Source organism: Nothobranchius furzeri, chromosome 9, assembly GCF_043380555.1.
Source record: "Nothobranchius furzeri strain GRZ-AD chromosome 9, NfurGRZ-RIMD1, whole genome shotgun sequence".
Lineage (NCBI taxonomy): Eukaryota > Metazoa > Chordata > Actinopteri > Cyprinodontiformes > Nothobranchiidae > Nothobranchius > Nothobranchius furzeri.
In genome coordinates, this window is record NC_091749.1 from 22,414,711 (window position 1) to 22,429,068 (window position 14,358).

The following is a 14,358-nucleotide window of genomic DNA, read 5'->3' on the forward strand; positions in this document are numbered from 1 at the left end:
CACCAATCACTTTCAAACTTCTGCTATATAGTCTTAAGACATAGAGGAAAAAATTCAACCGTCGGATTTTAAATAAGTATAAAGGTGTGGGCGTGGCTAAGCCTCAAACTTTGACCTTTCGCCACGCCACTCTTTTTTTCACAGCTCCTTATTGGACTCCTTTTACCCAATCACCAGGAATCTCTGGTAAATAGCAGCAGGCAAGTTGAGGTCACTTGGTCTCCAGTACTGGAAGGTTTTGCAAAAAGGCGGGGCTTTGGGAGCATGGCGAAATTCGCCATCACGCCATGGAAATACGTTTGCCTCTCATTTCTTCATTTATCGTGATATCACCTCGACCATTGTTGTGAGTGATCCTAGTCTGACCCCCAATAGAAAAGGTCAGCTTAAGTTTGTGGGCGTGGCCTATTTTCTGTATTAGCGCCCCCTAGGACCATTAAAACTGTCAGCCCCAAGCCATGCTTTGACTGAGGATTACGAAATTTGGTACACTAATGTGGTGTCTCAGGACCTACAAAAAAGTCTCTTGGAGCCAAGTGCAAAGTCGCACAGGAAGTCGGCCATTTTGGTCCAAGTGCGCGATTTAGTGGTTTTCACACACGTTGTTTGGAGAGTGATGCTCCGTCGCCCTTTTCACCAATCGCCTTCGAGCTTCTGCTATATACTCTTAAGACATAGAGGAAAAAATTCAACCGTCGGATTTTAAATAAGTATAAAGGTGTGGGCGTGGCTAAGCCTCAAACTTTGACCTTTCGCCACGCCACTCTTTTTTTCACAGCTCCCTATTGGACTCCTTTTACCCAATCACCTGGAATCTCTGGTAAATAGCAGCTGACAAGTTGAGGTCACTTGGTCTACAGTACTGGCAGGTTTTGAAAAAAGGCGGGGCTTTGGGAGCATGGCGAAATTCGCCATCACGCCATGGCAATACGTTTGCCTCTCATTTCTTCAATTATCGTGACATCGCCACAAAATGTCTGGTGAGTGATCCTAGTCTGACCCCCAATAGAAATGGGCATCTGAGATTTGTGGGCGTGGCCTATATTCTGAAATAGCGCCCCCTAGGACCATTAAAACTGTCAGCCCCAAGACAAGGTTTGACTGAGGATTACGAAATTTGGTACACTCATGTAGGGTCTCTGGCCCTACAAAAAAGTCTCTTGGAGCCAAGCGCAATTTCGCACAGGAGGTCGGCCATTTTGGTCCAAGTACTCGATTTAGTGGTTTTCGCACACGTTGTTTGGACATTGATGGCCCGTTGCCCTTTACACCGATCACCTTCAAACTTATGCTATGTACTTTTAAGTCAAAGGGGAAAAAATTCAACCGTCGGATTTTAAATAAGTATAAAGGTGTGGGCGTGGCTAAGCCTCAAACTTTGACCTTTCGCCATGACATTACTTGACTTAATAACTCCCATGTGCATGATCAGATCTAATTCAAACTTTGTCTGTGTGATCACTGACCACATCTCAAGACAACGACAATGTGGACAGCTGACATCACCTAAGCCCCGCCCCCTGACAACAGGAAGTCTATTGTTTTATGGTGAAATGCCCATATTTGTCCCCTCTAATTTAATGAAAATGACACTCAGGTCATACAGTGTCTTCATGATGTTTTAAAGACCATTCAGATCTGATAGCTTTCCAGAATGGGAGGGGCTTTGATGCCATGGTGAATGCTGGCGTGACGCCATGACCTTACATTTGACTGTAACTTCCACAAACGGCCTCCGATTTGCCCGAAACTGAATATGGCAATGAACAATCATGCCCTTTAGCCAATGAGGCACAAACGGTTGGTGAATGTTATATAATGTCACCAAAGCTGACCTCAATGGGACTTTTCTGTAGTTGGTCACAGCGCCACCTAGATAACGTTATCCTTCGATAACTTTAAAAAACATGGTCAGAATAGCATTAAAGTTGGTCACTGTCATCACACCACCAGTGTGGTAAAGATAGAGGATTCCCTAGTGGTGAGACATAAAATATAATGGTGGGCTCAAAGGGGATGCTGAGTCAGGGTGAGTTGCGGACAAGGTGGCCGTTAGCAGTTTCTGGTGTTGGGGTGGTCGACGTTTGTGTTCTGCGGACGTGCCCTGGTGCCCCGGGCTGCCGGCCAGGCCGGAGCGGCGCGGAGCTGCGAGGGCCGAACGACGCTGCTTGCAGCTTTAATTATTATTATTTTTTGTTATTCCGTGCCCCCTTTGAACAGCTTTTTGGGGACCTTAACATACCCCAAAACTCACAATATTTTGCACACTTGTCAGGCCTGGTGAAAAATTTGATATTTTAAAGGTCCCAAAAAAATCGCAAAGAAAATGGCTGAACAGCGCCCCCTACAAAGTGAAAAAAACCCCTCTCCATAAAGCTTAGTTTATCGTACAGTTATGAAATTTGGTACACTTGTAGTACTCAACAGTCCGCACAGAAAAGTCTCTTGCAACCATGGTCAATATCAAACAGGAAGTCGGCCATTTTGGGTTGAAATGGCGATTTTTTGCCGTTTTTGCCGTTTTTAGGGTCCGTTTCTGATTGGATTGCTCGATCATTTTTCGCACGATCGTCTCAAAAATTGTGTAAAATTGCTCAGAAGGGATGGGCGAACAAAATGAGATAAGGATTCTGAGTTTTCGTATATGTTGAAGGGGCGGAGCCAGGCCTCGAAGTTTGACTACTCGCCAAAAATATTTAAATTGCTATAACTTCATAACTGAATGGAATAGAGTTACCAAACTTTCTGTGGTCATTCGTCATCCACCCACAAAGTAAATTGAAAGGTCGGATGATGACATCACACAAGCCCCGCCCCCTCAGGACCAAAAAGATCAAGTTTTACTGTGAAAGGTCCCAAATTGCCCCATTTCACTTAATCACCACAAATTTGTAGCTGGTAACTCAAGACAAGTGGGGGTTGCTTGGCGTCACTTTATGGGAGTTTTCGGCAGAGGGCGGGGCTGTGGTGGCGCGGCGAATTCAGGCGTACCGCCTTGGCCTTACGTTTGCCTCCCATTTCGTCATTTCCAAAGATATCGTCACGAAACTTCTTGTGAGTGATCCTAGTCCGGCCCCCCAAAAGATCTGATGTGAACATCTGGTGGGCGTGGCCTATTTTCTGAAATAGCGCCCCCTAGGACCATTAAAACTATTAGCCCCAAGCCATGCTTTGACTGAGGATTACGAAATTTGGTACACTAATGTGGTGTCTCAGGACCTACAAAAAAGTCTCTTGGAGTCAAGTTCAAAGTCGCACAGGAAGTCGGCCATTTTGGATCAAGTACGCGATTTAGTGGTTTTCGCACACGTTGTTTGGAGAGTGATGCTCCGTCGCCCTTTTCACCAATCTCCTTCAAACTTCTGCTATATACCCTTAAGACATAGGGGAAAAAATTCAACCGTCGGATTTTTCAAAAGTTGAAAGGTGTGGGCGTGGCTAAGCCTCAAACTTTGACCTGTCGCCACGCTACTCTTTTTTTCACAGCTCCCTACTGGACTCCTTTTACCCAATCACCAGGATTCTGTGGCAAACAGCAGTAGACAAGTTGAGGTTACTTGGTCTCCAGTACTGGCAGGTTTTGAAAAAAGGCGGGGCTTTGGGACCATGGCGAAAATCGCCATCACGCCATGGAAATACGTTTGTCTCTCATTTCTTCAGTTATCGTGATATTGCTACGAAACTTCTGGTGAGTGATCCTAGTCTGAGCTCCAAGAGAAATAGACAGCTGAATTTTGTGGGCGTGGCCTATGTTTTGAAATAGCGCCCCCTAGGACCATTTAAACTATTAGCCCCAAGCCATGCTTTGACTGAGGATTACGAAATTTGGTACACTAATGTGGTGTCTCAGGACCTACAAAAAAGTCTCTTGGAGTCAAGTTCAAAGTCGCACAGGAAGTCGGCCATTTTGGATCAAGTACGCGATTTAGTGGTTTTCGCACACGTTGTTTGGAGAGTGATGCTCCGTCGCCCTTTTCACCAATCTCCTTCAAACTTCTGCTATATACCCTTAAGACATAGGGGAAAAAATTTAACCGTCGGATTTTTCAAAAGTTGAAAGGTGTGGGCGTGGCTAAGCCTCAAACTTTGACCTGTCGCCACGCTACTCTTTTTTTCACAGCTCCCTACTGGACTCCTTTTACCCAATCACCAGGATTCTGTGGCAAACAGCAGTAGACAAGTTGAGGTTACTTGGTCTCCAGTACTGGCAGGTTTTGAAAAAAGGCGGGGTTTTGGGACCATGGCGAAAATCGCCATCACGCCATGGAAATACGTTTGTCTCATTTCTTCAGTTATCGTGATATTGCTACGAAACTTCTGGTGAGTGATCCTAGTCTGAGCTCCAAGAGAAATAGACAGCTGAAGTTTGTGGGCGTGGCCTATATTCTTAAATAGCGCCCCCTAGAGCCATTAAAACTTTCAGCCCCAAGCCATGCTTTGACTGAGGATTACGAAATTTGGTACACTAATGTGGGGTCTCAGGACCTACAAAAAAGTCTCTTGGAGCCAAGCGTAAAGTCGCACAGGAAGTCGGCCATTTTGGTGCAAGTACGTGATTTAGTGGTTTTCGCACACATTGTTTGGAGAGTGATGCTCCGTCGCCCTTTTCACCAATCACCTTCAAACTTCTGCAATACACTCTTAAGACATAGGGGAAAAAATTCAACCGTCGGATTTTTCAAAAGTTGAAAGGTGTGGGCGTGGCTAAGCCTCAAACGTTGACCTTTCGCCATTACTTTACTTGACTTAATAACTCCCATGTGCATGATCAGATCTTTTTCGAACTTTGTCTGTGTGATCATTGACCATATCTGTAAACAATGACAATGTGGACAGCTGACATCACCTAAGCCCCGCCCCCTGACTACAGGAATTTATTTTTTATGCTGAAATGCCCATATTTGTCCCCTCTAATTTAGTCAACATGACCCTAAGGTCATGCACTGTCTTCATGATGCTGTAATGACCATTCAGATCTGATAGCTTTCCAGAAAGGGAGGGGCTTTGATGCCATGGCGAATTCTGGCGTAACGCCGTAATCTTAATATTCAATTTAATGGTGAGCTCAGAGGGGATGCTGAGTCAGGGTGAGGTGCAGACTAGGAGGCCATTCGCGGTTTCTGGTGTCGGGGTGGTTGACGTTTCTGTTCTGTCAGACGTGCACTGGTGCGACGGCAGACCGGAGCGGCGCGGAGCTGCGAGGGCCGAACGACGCTGCTTGCAGCTTTAATTATTATTATTCTTTTTTCTTCCGCGTCTTTGGGTGGCCTTTAGGGGGTCTTAGCATATCCAAAAAGTCACCAAATTCTGGCTCAATATAGAAAGTGCGTGAAATTTACGTATTTCACTGGCGATGTGAAAGTTCATAAAAAAGTGGCTCGACAGTGCCCCCTAGAAAGTGAAAAATACCCCTCTCCATAAAGCTTAGTTTATCGTACAGTTATGAAATTTGGTATACTGATAATACTCAACAGTCCGCACAGAAAAGCCTCTTGCAACCATGGTCAATATAAAACAGGAAGTCGGCCATTTTGGGTTGAAATGAGGATTTTTAGCCGTTTTGGCCAATTCTAGGGTCTATATTTGGTTGAACAGTTTGGTCATTTTTCGCACCATCGTCTCAAAAATAGTGCGAGATCGAACAGAAGCGATGGACGATTCAAATGAGACAATAAAATTGACTTTTCGTAAATACTGAAGGGGCGGGGCCAGGCCTCAAAGTTCGAGCACTCGCCAAAAAAATTCAAATTGCTATAATTTCACAAATGAAAGAATTACAGTTAAAACAATTTCTAAGGACAATTGGCATCGCCCCCCGAAGACAAATGAATGGTCGATAGATGATGTCACACAAGCCCCGCCCCCTCAGGACTTAAAAGGTCAAGTTTTACTGGGAAATTTTCCAAAATTCGCCCTTTCAAATAATCACCCCAAATTTGTAGCAGGTAACTGAAGACAAGTTGGGGTTGCTTGGCGTCACTTTATGGGAGTTTTCTGCAGAAGGCGGGGCTGTGGCGGCGCGGCGAAGTCAGGCGTACCGCTTAGGCCTTACGTTTGCCTCCCATTTCGTCATTTCTAAAGATATCGCCACAAAACTTCTTGGGAGTGATCCTAGTCCTGCCCCCCAAAAAATGTGATGTGAAAATCCTGTGGGCGTGGCCTATTTTCTGAAATAGCGCCCCCTAGGACCATTAAAACTGTCAGCCCCAAGCCAGGCTTTGACTGAGGATTACGAAATTTGGTACACTAATGTGGTGTCTCAGGACCTACAAAAAAGTCTCTTGGAGCCAAGCACCAAGTCGCACAGGAAGTCGGCCATTTTGGTCCAAGTACTCGATTTAGTGGTTTTCGCACACGTTGTTTGGAGAGTGTTGCACCATCGCCCTTTTCACCAATCACCTTCAAACATCTGCTATACACTCTTAAGACATAGATGAAAAAATTCAACCGTCGGATTTTAAATAAGTATAAAGGTGTGGGCGTGGCTAAGCCTCAAACTTTGACCTGTCGCCACGCCACTCTTTTTTTCACAGCTCCCTATTGGACTCCTTTTAACCAATCACCAGCAATCACTGGCAAATAGCAGCAGACAAGTTGAGGTCACTTGGTTTATAGTACTGGCAGGTTTCGAATAAAGGCGGGGCTTTGGGAGCATGGCGAAATTCACCATCACGCCATGGAAATACGTTTGTCTCTCATTTCTTCAATCATTGTTACATCACCACACAATTTCTGATGAGTGATCTTACTCTGACCCCTAATAGAATTGGACAGCTGAAGTTTGTGGGCGTGGCCTATTTTCTGAAATAGCGCCCCCTAGGACCATTAAAACTATCAGCCCCAAGCCATGCTTTGACTGAGGATCACGAAATTTGGCACACTAATGTAGTGTCTCAGGACCTACAAAAAAGTCTCTTGGAGCCAAGTCCAATGTCGCACAGGAGGTCGGCCATTTTGGTCCAAGTACTCGATTTAGTGGTTTTCCCACACGTTATTAGGAGAATGATGTCTCGTCGTCCTTTCCACCGATCACCTTCAAACTCCTGCTATATACTCTTAAGACATAGAGGAAAAAATTCAACCGTCGGATTTTAAATACGTATAAAGGTGTGGGCGTGGCTAAGCCTCAAACTTTGACCAGTCGCCATTACGTTACTTGACTTAATAACTCCCATGTGCATGATCAGATCAATTTCAAACTTTGTCTGTGTGATCACTGACCACATCTGAAGACAGTGACAATGTGGACAGCTGACATAACCTAAGCCCCGCCCCCTGACTACAGGAAGTCTACTGTTTTATGGTGAAATGCCCATATTTGTCCCCTCTAATTTAGTCAACATGACACTAAGGTCATGCACTGTCTTCATGATGTTGTAATGACCATTCAGATCTGATAGCTTTTCAGAAAGGGAGGGGCTTTGATGCCATGGCGATTTCTGGCGTGAAGCTGTGACCTTACGTTTGACTGTAACTTCCACAAACAGCCTCCGATTTGCCCGAGACTGAACATCACATCACCAGTGTGGTAAAGATAGAGTATCTCCTAGTGGTGAGACGTGTAATGGTGGGCTCAGAGGGGATGCTGAGTCAGGGTGAGGTGTGGACGAGGAGGCCATTCACGGTTTCTGGTGTCGGGGTGGTTGACTGTCTGTTCTGCCAGACGTGCCCTGGTGCTCCCGGCTGCCGGCCAGGATGGAGAAGCGCAGAGCTGGGTTTGGAGAGCGTCGGGGATGGAGCGGAGGGGGTGCGGAAGGAGGGCGAGCTGCTTCGCTGCGAGGGCCGAACGACGCTGCTTGCAGCTTTAATTTTTTCTTTCTTTTTTTTTCTTCCGCGTCTTTGGATGGCCTTTAGGGGGTCTTAGCATATCCAAAAAGTCACCAAATTCTGGCCCAATATAGAAAGTGCGTGAAATTTACGTATTTCACTGGCAACGTGAAAGTTGGTAAAAAAATGTTTCAACAGCGCCCCCTGGAAAATTAAAAATACCCCTCCGCTTTGACCTTTTTTCATAGTAGAGTGATGAAATTTGGTACACTTGTAGAACTCAACAATACGCACAGAAAAGCCTCTTGCACGCATGGTCAATATCAAACAGGAAGTCGGCCATTTTGGACTAAAGTGGCCATTTTGACCCCGTTTTGGCCATTTCTAGGGTCTATATTTGGTTGAACAGTTTGGTCATTTTTCGCACGATCGTCTCAAAAATAGTGTGCGATCGAACAGAAGCGATGGACGATTAAAATGAGACAATAAAATTGACTTTTCGTAAATACTGAAGGGGCGGGACCAGGCCTCAAAGTTCGAGCACTCGCCAAAAAAATTCAAATTGCTATAGATTCATAAATGAAAGAATTACAGTTAAAGAAATGTTCTATGGACAATCGACGTCGCCCTCCGAAGACAAATGAATGGTCGATTGATGATGTCACATAAGCCCCGCCCCCTCAGGACTTAAAAGGTGAAGTTTTACTGGGAAATTTTCCAAAATTCGCCCTTTCAAATAATCATCCCAGATTTGTAGCAGGTAACTGAAGACAAGTTAGGGTTGCTTGGCGTCACTTTATGGGAGTTTTCTGCAGAAGGCGGGGCTGTGGCGGTGCGGCGAAGTCAGGTGTACCGCTTAGGCCTTACGTTTGCCTCCCATTTCGTCATTTCTAAAGATATCGCCACAACACTTCTTGGGAGTGATCCTAGTCCAGCCCCAAATAGAATCTGATGTGAACATCCGGTGGGCGTGGCCTATTTTCTGAAATAGCGCCCCCTAGGACCATTAAAACTGTCAGCCCCAAGCCATACTTTGGCTGAGGATTACGAAATTTGGTACACTAATGTGGTGTCTCAGGACCTACAAAAAAGTCTCTTGGAGCCAAGTGCAAAGTCGCACAGGAAGTCGGCCATTTTGGTCAAAGTACTTGATTTAGTGGTATTCGCACACGTTGTTTGGAGAGTGTTGCACCATCACCCTTTTCACCAATCACCTTCAAACATCTGCTATACACTCTTAAGACATAGATGAAAAAATTCAACCGTCGGATTTTATATAAGTATAAAGGTGTGGGCGTGGCTAAGCCTCAAACTTTGACCTGTCGCCACGCCACTCTTTTTTTCACAGCTCCCTATCGGACTCCTTTTAACCAATCACCAGCAATCACTGGCAAATAGCAGCAGACAAGTTGAGGTCACTTGGTCTATAGTACTGGCAGGTTTCGAATAAAGGCGGGGCTTTGGGAGCATGGCGAAATTCGCCATCACGCCATGGAAATACGTTTGTCTCTCATTTCTTCAATCATTGTGACATCGCCACACAATTTCTGATGAGTGATCCTACTCTGACCCCTAATAGAACTGCACAGCTGAAGTTTGTGGGCGTGGCCTATTTAATGAAATAGCGCCCCCTAGGACCATTAAAACTGTCAGCCCCAAGCCATGCTTTGACTGAGGATTACGAAATTTGATACACTAATGTGGGGTCTCAGGACCTACAAAAAAGTCTCTTGGAGCCAAGTGCAAAGTCGCGCAGGAAGTCGGCCATTTTGGTCCAAGTACTCGATTTAGTGGTATTCGCACACGTTGTTTGGAGAGTGTTGCACCATTGCCCTTTTCACCAATCGCCTTCAAACATCTGCTATATACTCTTAAGACATAGATGAAAAAATTCAACCGTCGGATTTTATATAAGTATAAAGGTGTGGGCGTGGCTAAGCCTCAAACTTTGACCTGTCGCCACGCCACTCTTTTTTTCACAGCTCCCTATTGGACTCCTTTTAACCAATCACCAGCAATCACTGGCAAATGGCAGCAGACAAGTTGAGGTCACTTGATCTGTAGTACTGGCAGGTTTTGAATAAAGGCGGGGCTTTGGGAGCATGGCGAAATTCGCCATCACGCCATGAAAATACGTTTGTCTCTCATTTCTTCAATCATTGTGACATCACAACAAAATGTCTGATGAGTGATCCTAGTCTGACCCCCAATAGAAATGGACAGCTGAAGTTTTTGGGCGTGGCCTATTTTCTTAAATAGCGCCCCCTAGGACCATTAAAACTGTCAGCCCCAAGCCATGCTTTGACTGAGGATTACGAAATTTGATACACTAATGTGGGGTCTCAGGACCTACAAAAATGTCTCTTGGAGCCAAGTACAAAGTCGCACAGGAAGTCGGCCATTTTGGTCCAAGTACTCGATTTAGTGGTTTTCGCACACGTTGTTTGGAGAGTGTTGCACCATCGCCCTTTTCACCAATCGCCTTCAAACTTCTGCTATATACTCTTAAGACAAAGGGAGAAAAATTCAACCATCGGATTTTATATAAGTATAAAAGTGTGGGCGTGGCTAAGCCTCAAACTTTGACCTTTCGCCATTACATCACTTGACTTAACTCCCATGTGCATGATCAGATCTATATCAAACTGTGTCTGTGTGATCATTGACCACATCTCAAGACAATGACAATGTGGACAGCTGACATCACCTAAGCCCCGCCCCCTGACTACAGGAAGTCTATTTTTTATGGTGAAATGCCCATATTTGTCCCCTCTAATTTAGTCAACATGACACTAAGGTCATGCACTGTCTTCATGATGTTGTAATGACCATTCAGATCTGCTAGCTTTTCAGAAAGGGAGGGGCTTTGATGCCATGGCGATTTCTTACTCTGACCCCTAATAGACATGGACAGCTGAAGTTTGTGGGCGTGGCCTATTTTCTGAAATAGCGCCCCCCTAGGACCATTAAAACAATCAGCCCCAAGCCATGCTTTGACTGAGGATCACGAAATTTGGCACACTAATGTAGTGTCTCAGGACCTACAAAAAAGTCTCTTGGAGCCAAGTACAATGTCGCACAGGAGGTCGGCCATTTTTGTCCAAGTTCTCGATTTAGTGGTTTTCGCACACGTTATGAGGAGAATGATGTCTCGTCGTCCTTTCCACCGATCACCTTCAAACTCCTGCTATATACTCTTAAGACATAGAGGAAAAAATTCAACCGTTGGATTTTAAATAAGTATAAAGGTGTGGGCGTGGCTAAGCCTCAAACTTTGACCAGTCGCCATTATGTTACTTGACTTAATAACTCCCATGTGCATGATCAGATCAATTTCAAATTTTGTCTGTGTGATCACTGACCCCATCTGAAGACAGTGACAATGTGGACAGCTTACATCACCTAAGCCCGCCCCCTGCCTACAGGAAGTCTACTGTTTTATGGTGAAATGTCCATATTTGTCCCCTCTAATTTAGTCAAGATGACACTAAGGTCATGCACTGTCTTCATGATGTTGTAATGACCATTCAGATCTGATAGCTTTTCAGAAAGGGGGGGCTTTTATGCCATGGCGATTTCTGGCGTGACGCTGTGACCTTACGTTTGACTGTAACTTCCACAAACAGCCTTCGATATGCCCGAGACTGAACATCACATCACCAGTGTAGTAAAGATAGAGTATCTCCTAGTGGTGAGACGTGTAATGGTGGGCTCAGAGGGGATGCTGAGTCAGGGTGAGGTGTGGACGCGGAGGCCGTTCACGGTTTCTGGTGTCGGGGTGGTTGACTTTCTGTTCTGCCAGACGTGCCCTGGTGCCCCCGGCTGCCGGCCAGGATGGAGAAGCGCGGAGCTGGGTTTGGAGAGCGTCGCGGATGGAGCGGAGGGGTTGCGGAAGGAGGGCGAGCAGCTTCGCTGCGAGGGCCGAACGACGCTGCTTGCAGCTTTAATTTTCTTTTTTTTTCTTTTTTTTTCTTCCGCGTCTTTGGGTGGCCTTTAGGGGGTCTTAGCATATCCAAAAAGTCACCAAATTCTGGCCCAATATAGAAAGTGCGTGAAATTTACGTATTTCACTGTCAACATGAAAGTTGGTATAAAAATGTTTCAACAGCGCCCCCTGGAAAATTAAAAATACCCCTCCGCATTGACCTTTTTTCATAGTAGAGTGATGAAATTTGGTACACCTGTAGAACTCAACAATACGCACAGAAAAGCCTCTTGCACCCATGGTCAATATCAAACAGGAAGTCGGCCATTTTGGACTAAAGTGGCCATTTTTACCCCGTTTTGGCCATTTCTAGGCTCTATATTTGGTTGAACAGTTTGGTCATTTTTCGCACGATTGTCTCAAAAATAGTGTGCGATCGAACAGAAGCGATGGACGATTAAAATGAGAAAATAAAACTGACTTTTCGTAAATACTGAAGGGGCGGGACCAGGCCTCAAAGTTCGAGCACTCGCCAAAAAAATTCAAATATCTTTAATTTCATAAATAAAAGAATTACATTTAAAGTAATTTTCTATGGACAATCGTCATCGCCCCCCGAAGACAAATGAATGGTTGATTGATGATGTCACATAAGCCCCGCCCCCTCAGGCCTTAAAAGGTCAAGTTTTACTGGGAAATTGTCCAAAATTCGCCCTTTCAACTAATCACCCCATATTTGTAGCAGGTAACTGTAGACAAGTTGGGATTGCTTGGCGTCACTTTATGGGAGTTTTCTCCAGAAGGCGGGGCTGTGGCGGCGCGGCGAAGTCAGGCGTACCGACGTGGCCTTACGTTTGCCTCCCATTTCGTCATTTCTAAAGATATCGCCACAAAACCTCTTGTGAGTGATCCTAGTCCAGCCCCCCAAAAAATTTGATGTGAACATCCGGTGGGCGTGGCCTATTTTATGAAATAGCGCCCCCTAGGACCATTAAAACTGTCAGCCCCAAGCCATGCTTTGACTGAGGATTTCGAAATTTGGTACACTAATGTGGTGTCTCAGGACCTACAAAAAAGTCTCTTGGAGCCAAGTGCAAAGTTGCACAGGAAGTCAGCCATTTTGGTCCAAGTACGTGATTTACTGGTTTTCGCACACGTTGTTTGGAGAGTGATGCTCCATCGCCCTTTTCACCAATCGCCTTCAAACATCTGCTATATACTCTTAAGACATAAAGTAAAAAATTCAACCGTCGGATTTTAAATAAGTATAAAGGTGTGGGCGTGGCTAAGCCTCAAACTTTGACCTGTCGCCACGCCACTCTTTTTGTCACAGCTCCCTATTGGACTCCTTTTACGCAATCACCAGCAATCTCTGGCAAATAAAAGCTGACAAGTTGAGGTCACTTGGTCTACAGTACTGGCAGGTTTTGAAAAAAGGCGGGGCTTTGGGAGCATGGCGAAATTCGCCATCACGCCATGGCAATACGTTTGCCTCTCATTTCTTCAATTATCGTGACATCGCCACAAAATGTCTGGTGAGTGATCCTAGTCTGACCCCCAATAGAATTGGGCAGCTGAGATTTGTGGGCGTGGCCTATATTCTGAAATATCGCCCCCTAGGACCTTTAAAACTGTCAGCCCCAAGACAAGGTTTGACTGAGGATTACGAAAATTGGTACACTCATGTAGGGTCTCTGGACCTACAAAAAAGTCTCTTGGAGCCAAGCGAAATTTCGCACAGGAGGTCGGCCATTTTGGTCCAAGTACTCGATTTAGTGGTTTTCGCACACGTTGTTTGGACATTGATGGCCCGTCGCCCTTTACACAGATCACCTTCAAACTTATGCTATGTACTTTTAAGTCAAAGGGGAAAAAATTCAACCGTCGGATTTTAAATAAGTATAAAGGTGTGGGCGTGGCTAAGCCTCAAACTTTGACCTTTCGCCATGACATTACTTGACTTAATAACTCCCATGTGCATGATCAGATCTAATTCAAACTTTGTCTGTGTGATCACTGACCACATCTCAAGACAACGACAATGTGGACAGCTGACATCACCTAAGCCCCGCCCCCTGACAACAGGAAGTCTATTGTTTTATGGTGAAATGGCCATATTTGTCCCCTCTAATTTACTGAAAATGACACTCAGGTCATACATTGTCTTCATGATGTTTTAATGACCATTCAGATCTGATAGCTTTCCAGAAAGGGAGGGGCTTTGATGCCATGGTGAATGCTGGCGTGACGCCATGACCTTACATTTGACTGTAACTTCCACAAACGGCCTCCGATTTGCCCGAAACTGAATATGGCAATGAACAATCATGCCCTTTAGCCAATGAGGCACAAACGGTTGGTGAATGTTATATAATGTCACCAAAGCTGACCTCAATGGGACTTTTCTGTAGTTGGTCACAGCGCCACCTAGATAACGTTATCCTTCGATAACTTTAAAAAACATGGTCAGAATAGCATTAAAGTTGGTCACTGTCATCACACCACCAGTGTGGTAAAGATAGAGGATTCCCTAGTGGTGAGACATAAAATGTAATGGTGAGCTCAAAGGGGATGCTGAGTCAGGGTGAGGTGCGGACAAGGTGGCCGTTAGCCGTTTCTGGTGTTGGGGTGGTCGACGTTTGTGTTCTGCGGACGTGCCCTGGTGC